Consider the following 8,079-nt stretch of genomic DNA (forward strand, 5'->3'; position numbering starts at 1 on the left):
AACTGAATAAATCCAATAAAAATTAACCAAGAAAAAAAGTTTAAGTAAATAGAATATTAGAGATATATAAGATAGCTCTTTGGAAAAAAAACTCATTGGAAACAGAAAAGAATATACCTTTTTCTTAGTAAGCACACAGTACCTACACAAAAATTGACCATGGAATAGGGCATCAAAACTTTAAAATCAAATGTAAAAAGGAAGAAATACTAAATGTATTCTTTTCAGATCTTATAGTAAGAAGAATCACACTCAACAAAGAATAGGGGAAAAGGTAATTAAAATTAATTGATAACTAAATAATCTAGATTTATACAAGGATAAGTGAGGTCAAAGAGCGAATTATTGACATAATAATTTCATTAAAGATAATTACAACAATGAGAAAACATACAAAATTTATGGGATGCAACCAAAACAGTATTAGGGGAAAATTTGTTTATTTGAATCATTACATCAATAAAATGGAAAAATAACAAATTAATGAATTGAGTATGAAACTTAAGTTTTTTAAAAAAATTCATGTTAAAATTCCCCAAATTTTAACCAAATGGAAAATACTGAAAATCAAAAGTGAGATTAATAAAATTTTTAAAAACTATTAAACTACTAAACATATATATATATATATATTTGTTTAATGAAAAAAGAAATTTGATAAGCCATTGGTTAATTTAATTAAAAAATAAAGAAGAAAAGCAAATATCCAGTATTAAAATTAGAAGGGTGAAATCACTGCCAACGAAGAAGAAATTAGAGCAATCATTATGAAATATCTTTCCTATTTTATGTAACTCAATGTGACAATTTGAATTAAATTCATCAATACTTATGAAAATAGAAATAAGTTATACTAACAGATCAGGAAATAGAATGATTAAATAATCCTATCTTAGAAAAAGAAATTGAACAAGCCATTAATAAACTCCCTAGGAAAAACTTCCAGGGCCAGGTAGGTTCACAAGTGAATTCTACCAAAGATTTAAAGACTAATTAATTCCTATTTTATATAAACTATTTGGACAAATATGTGAAGAAGGATTCTAACTGAACTGTTTTTAAGATGTAATGAAGGTGCTGATCCCCAAACCAGAAAGAACCAAAACTAAGAAAGAAAATTATGGACCAATTTCCCTAAAGAATATTGATGCAAAAATTTTGAACACAATACTAGCAAGGCAATTACAGCAATATATCTCAAACATTATTCACTATGACCAAATAAGTTTCATACTAGGAATGTAGGGTTTGTTCAACAATAGAAAAACTATCAACATGATTGTCTATATCAATAAAAAAATCTACTTGAGCTCTTTCTAGCAAGTCCGGAGGCAGACCGGGCAACATGGGCCGGGTGATCCGTGGTCAAAGGAAGGGCGCAGGCTCCGTCTTCTGCGCTCATGTGAAGCACAGGAAAGGAGCCGCCAAGCTCCGGGCTGTAGACTTCGCCGAGAGGCATGGCTACATTAAGGGTATCATAAAGGACATTATCCATGATCCAGGGAAAGGGGCTCCTCTTGCAAAAGTAGCTTTCCGGGATCCTTACAGATTTAAAAGGAGGACAGAGTTGTTCGTTGCTGCTGAAGGCATCCATACAGGCCAGTTTTTGTACTGTGGTAAAAAAGCTCAACTCAGCATTGGTAATGTCCTCCCAGTTGGCACTATGCCTGAAGGGTCCATAGTGTGCTGTCTTGAAGAACAACCTGGGGATCGGGGTAAGCTTGCCCGTGCATCTGGAAATTATGCTACAGTGATTTCCCACAATCCTGAAACCAAGAAAACACGGGTGAAGCTACCTTCAGGCTCCAAGAAAGTGATCTCCCCTGCAAACAGAACTGCGGTTGGTGTTGTTGCTGGTGGAGGTCGTATTGATAAACCCATCCTTAAGGCAGGTCGTGCCTACCACAAATATAAGGCCAAGAGAAATTGCTGGCCTCGTGTCCGGGGTGTGGCCATGAATCCTGTGGAACATCCCTTCGGAGGAGGTAATCACCAGCATATTGGAAAACCATCCACCATTCGAAGAGATGCCCCAGCTGGATGAAAGGTCAGTCTTATTGCTGCTCGGTGTACAGGTCGACTCCGGGGTACCAAGACTGTACAGGAGAAGGAGAACTAAAACACAAAATCCTGACAATAAAAATTATTTTGGAAATTGTAAAAAAAAATCTCCTTGAACCATATGACTATCTCAATAGGTGCTAAAAAATCTTTTGACAAAATGCAGTATCCATTCCTATTAAAAACACTAGAAAGCAAAGTATTAAAGGAAGTGTTCCTTAAAATGATAAGCAATATCTATCTAAAATCATCAACAAGCATTATCTGTAATGAGGATAAGCTAGAAGTTTTCCCAGTAATGATGAGGGTGAAACAAAATTCCATTATCACCGCTTTTATTCAGAAACATCAGCTGTAGTATTAAGATAAATGAAGAAACTGGAAGAATTAGAAAAGGGGGAAACAAAATTATCACTCTTCCTACATGATATGATGGTATAACTTAGAGAGACCTAGAGAATCAACTATTTGAAATATATCACAACTTTAGTAAGGTGGCAGGATCTAAATTTTTGTGATAAATGGTCAAAGGACATGAATAGGCAGTTTTTAATGAGGAAATCAAAACTATAAGCATATGAAAAAGAGGTCTAAATAACTTTTGATTAGAGAAATGCAAATTAAAGCAAGTTTGAGGGACCCACCTCATAGCTACAAGATTGGCTAAGAAGACAAAAAGGGAAAAAGATAAATATTGACGATAATATGAAAAAACTGGGACAATAATTCACTGTTTGTGTAATTGTGAACTGATTTAACTATTTTGGATAACAATTTGAAATTATTCTCAAAGGCATAGCAATTCTAATTCTAGGCCTGTATTCAGAAGAGATCTTAAAAACTTGGTAAAAGTCACAAGTTCCAAAATAATCATAGAAGCTCTTTATGTAGTGGCAAAGAATTGACAATTGAGGGCATATCCATCAATTGGGGAATGGCTAAAAATGAATTCAATGGAATATTATATTAAAAAAACAGAAATGGTTAGACTCTAAAGAAGCATGGAATGAGTTACAGGAGCTGATGCTGAGTGAAGGGAGCAGAACCAAGAGAACAATGCCCACATTAACAACAACATTGTGACATGATCAGCCTTGATGGAAAAAGCTCCTTTCAGTAGGTCAGAGAGCTAGGACAACCATATTAGACTGATGATGGACAATGTTATTGCCCACGCAGAGGAAGAAAACAAAACCAAAAAAACCCTCCAGAATCTGATGAGCACTTTATAAAAATTTTCTCTTATATATGTCTTTCTCTTAATCCCAGTTCCTCATACTGAAAATAACTAATATGTAAACAAGTTTATCAAAATACATATATACAATGTTAACCTGTTGTTTGCCACTGAGGGGAGGTGGGTGGGTAGGGAGAGTGAAAGAAAATTTTAACTTAAAAATATACATATGCATGTGGGTGAATGTTGAAAAACTTTCACAACATATATTTGAAAAAAATAAAATATCAGTTAAAAATAAATTATTTGCAAAGGACTATAAAACTCTGCATGTCCTTTCATCCAGAAATACCACTGCTAGGTCTATGTCTCAAAAAGTTCAAGAAAAATGCAAAAGGACTTAATATGTGCAAAGATATGTATCGCAGCAGTATTTGGCAAAATATCGTAAATTGCAGGGATGCCCATCAATTGGAGAATGGCTGAAAAAATGTGTCATGTTGTAAACAGACAGCTTATAGAAACAGAGCAACTTCTTTGAACTGATGCAAAGTGAAATGAACAAAACCACAAAAACAACACATAGTATTAGTGATATTGTATTATGATCAGCTTTGAATGACCCTAGACCAAGTACAAAGAATTCATAAAGAAAATCTAATCCGTATCCATATAAAGAACTGATTGCCTCTGAGTGCAGATCAAACATATTTTTCCAATAATTTTATTCTTTCTTATGGTTATTTTTTTTCCATTAAATCTATTTCTTCTTCCACAACTGAGACTGATTTGGAAATGTTTACCATAGTGTCACATATATTAACCATATGAAATTGCCTATCATTTTCAGAAAAGATTAGCGCTAGGAGGATGGGACAAAAATTTGGAACTCTACATCTTGTAAAAATGAATACAAAAATTTTCATGATATATATAATTGGGGAAATATCAGAAAATTAATACAAATAGAAAAAAATAAAGTCAAAATCATGTATTATTTTTCAAGCATTTTTTTAAATAATCAAAAAAATTCACCCACCCATCATGAAATTATCATTTTGTAAAGCACTGCAGTCACTTTCAAAGGTATGACCTAGGAAGGATGGTTCAAAAAGAGATTCAAAAATTAAGGATTGTCAATGTAACAAAATTTTAATTCCTCACTCTGGCATAGAAGGTCCACCAATGCTTGACTCCAATTTTCCTGGCTTCTTTTAATCAGTCCCTTTTCCTTACCTTATATTTCAGCCAAGCAGAACTCCTTTCTGTTACCCACAATCATTCTGCAGCTTTCCATATGTTTTCTAAAAGTGTCTCCTCAAATCTGAAATGCATTTCCCCTTCCAGAATTAGTCTGAAATATCCTCCAGATAATAGTAATCTCTTTTCCTAAAATTTCCTTGAATCTCTTCTTTTCCCTTACTACATTCTCCCTTGAAATATGACCATATTTCACATGAGATTTTAAGTTCTTGAGAATGGCACTGCCATGTTTTGGATCTTGTATCTTTTGTGCCAATCTAAATGTTTTATTAATTGCAAATTATTTTGTAGCTTAATTGTAAGTAAATTTAATGTAATTATAAATGGTTTGCAAATGTTCGCTGCTGTAAATTTAATTGAAACATATTCAAACAAGAATATTCACAATAACAACCTAGAGAAACATCAATATATAAGTCATTGAAAGTTAAGGTTATAAACAAGTAAATTGAGCAAAGTGAAGGTGGCAGAGTGATGGCAGATTTTTTTCTCAGCTCTCACAAAAATATTTTTATATAAAAATTTTTAAAGCTGTCAAAATAAATTTTCAATGAAAAATTCAATAAAGTTAAGTAAATCAGTTTTTTTCCTTTGTAGTGAAACTTAGGAAGACAGAAAGCCCTGTCAACACAGAGACTGGAGGCTGAGAAGGAACGTGGTATAGAGGAAAATGCACTAGAAAACAACAGAATACAGGGATGTCAAGAATACAAAAGACAAGGAACAGAAAGAGATTTCATGAAAACTTTTTACCAGCATTAGGAGCATAATTGAGTATTATTTGATACTCCTATTACTCATTACCCATTACTGCATTGCAGTTTTAGGGCAGAGAGGAGTCATAAAGGAACAGGGGCTCTACCAATGGGGAAAAAAAACAAAGCACAGATTAAAATATTTTGGTAGCACAAAAAACAAATAGAGATTCAGAAAGTTGTGAAAGTAGCAAATTTGCATGAAAGACAGAATCTTACACCAAAAAACTTCCCCACTCCAGAGGTAAGAAGAACTCTACCTGCCAAAAAACCCCATCCAAAGTCAAAAAATAGACTGCAAAGAAATCCCCCAAATCAGAAAACAATGACATGAAAAATTTCATAAGAAAATCCTCAACCCCCGAAAATAAATATTTATCACAATTCCCATAAAAATTTCTAAAAGAGCTTTTTTTCCAAAATAGCAAAAAAGAAAGAAAATGAGTGATTGAGAGAAATTGTAAAAGAAATGAGAACTATGCAAGAACATTATGAAAATAGATTCAGTAAAGAGATATAAAATAAAGAAATTAATACCTTAAAATCTGAATTATCTCAAAAATAAAAGACTTTAAAGAAATTTTGAAGAAATTAAGTCCCTAAATAATCAGAATTGGTCAACTGGAAACATGCATGAGACATTAAAAAAACCCAAATAACCCAACAACCAAAGTAATAAAACAAAGTTTAGGCTTAAAAAATATAACATAGAGAAACAAATGCCTGGAAAACTGACCATGGAGAGATAATTTAGGAATTATTGGATCACCTGAAAGCCATCATTAAAAGGAAGCTAGGCATAACATTTCAAGAAACTGAAAAGAAACACTACCCAGATATCTTAGAAAATGAAATTTTAAGAATTCAGCAAAGCACCTTTGGAAAGGTTTCCCAAAATAAAAACTCCCAGGAATATTTCATAGTCTGAGTACAGATCTTAAATATTAAGGAGAACATTACTGCAATAAGCAGAAAGAAATAACTCAAATACCAGGAAATCATAGTCAGGATCACATAAAATTTACCAGCTACCACTAAAAAGAAATGGATGGGGGTGGCTAGGTGGCGTAGTGGATAAAGCGCCATCCCTGGAGTCAGGAGTACCTGGGTTCAAATCCAGTTTCAGACACTTAATAATTACTTAGCTGTGTGACCTTGGGCAAGCTACTTAACCCCGTTTGCCTTACAAAAAAAAAGAAATGGATGGCTTGCAATATGGTATTCTGGAAGATGACAGAGCTACAGTTATAACCAAGATTACCCTGCCCAGTAAAATGGAGCATATATGCTACAAAGGAGAAGTGGAAATTTGGTGAGAAGAGAAGCTTAAACATTCCTGGTGAAAAGACCAGAACTGAAAGCACAATTTGGTCATTCAAACACATGACTCAAGAGAAGAATTAAAAGAAAAAAATGAATGATGAACAAAAAGAATTTTACAGAGTTAATCTGTTTACATTACTATCTGGAAAAATATTATATATAATACCTAAGAATTTTATGCCCACTATGATAGTTAAAAAGAGTTTACTTACGAGGCATGCATAGTTTATAACTATATTATATTGGTATTATCTCAAAAAGAGAATGGAAAAGTGAGAAATAACCATGTGCCAAAAGAATGATTAATGTATTAGAAGAATAGAGAAAATTAATTCACATAAAAGAAACACACAAGAAAGTTGTGACAATGTATGAGAAAATGGTTTTGAGGAAAGTGCAATATTTGAGCTTCTTTCTCTTTTGAACTGTTTCAAAGAGGGCAAAATACAGATACATACACACATAAACACATACGCATGGTTAGGTAATTTTATTCAGCAAAGAAGAAGGGAAAATGGCAAAGAGAGAGTGGTATTGATTAAAAGAATCAATAGACAGAAATACAGCAGGCTTTTGAAAAGAGAACAAGCTTAAAAGATGATAAAGATAAAAAGAAAAAATAGGATAGAGGGAAACAAACACTTGACAAGTATACCAATGAAGATGATGGGAATGAATCCACCCATAAAATAGAAGATAGAAGAGTGGATAACAAATCAAAATCCCAAAATTTGAGATCTACAAGAGACACTATTGAAACAGAAAGACACATACAAAGTTAAAATAAGGACTAGAGATACATCTGTTATTCTTCAGCAGAAGTCAAAAAAAGAAAAAAGAAAACAATGATGATCTCAGATATGACAAAAACAAACATAGATGCAATTAAAAGATCTAATCAGGCAGACAATGAGCTGTCAAATACAGAATATGTGGAACATTAAATGGTGTAACTCCTATATTCTTGAACGAAAAATTGAATTAGTGGAAAAAACTAGATGGGATAACATACAAGTGGGGAACTCATTTTATTCCTCTCAGATCTAGTCTCATCCAAACAGAGAAAAATAAAAGAAGATAAGCTGATGAATAGATTTTTAGAAAAAAATTAGATATGATGAAACTGGAAAACATTGTACAGGAAAGAAAAGAGTATATATATTTCTGTTATGCTTGAAAGTGAACAAGGCATCCTGGACCAGCTAGATTTGCAATTTAAGAAAGTTAATTTGTATAATCTATAAACTGAAAAAAATTGCTAAGGAAAGATTTCTGTTAAAATCCTTTAATGAAACATATATGATTTTGATACCTAAATTGAGGGGGGGCACAAAACAGAGAAAGAAAACTAAAGAAGAATTTTTCTAATGATAGTCAAGCAAAAATAAATAAAACACTAGGAAGCAGTCTGCATCAATTTAATCCTGTGATAAGGTAGGGATTTAGCACAATATCATGCTTACACTTACAACAGCAGATAGGACAAAAGGCAAAACAAAG

The 8,079-nt window shown here is 32.8% G+C and overlaps 1 pseudogene; it reads left to right on the forward strand.

Annotated features, from left to right (window-relative positions):
* The first annotated feature begins 1,345 nt into the window (after positions 1-1,345).
* On the forward strand, positions 1,346-2,115 carry LOC141521982 (large ribosomal subunit protein uL2 pseudogene; annotated as a pseudogene).
* The last annotated feature ends 5,964 nt before the right edge of the window (positions 2,116-8,079 follow it).

The sequence above is a fragment of the Macrotis lagotis genome, chromosome 1 (genome assembly GCF_037893015.1).
Source record: "Macrotis lagotis isolate mMagLag1 chromosome 1, bilby.v1.9.chrom.fasta, whole genome shotgun sequence".
NCBI classification, from domain to species: domain Eukaryota; kingdom Metazoa; phylum Chordata; class Mammalia; order Peramelemorphia; family Peramelidae; genus Macrotis; species Macrotis lagotis.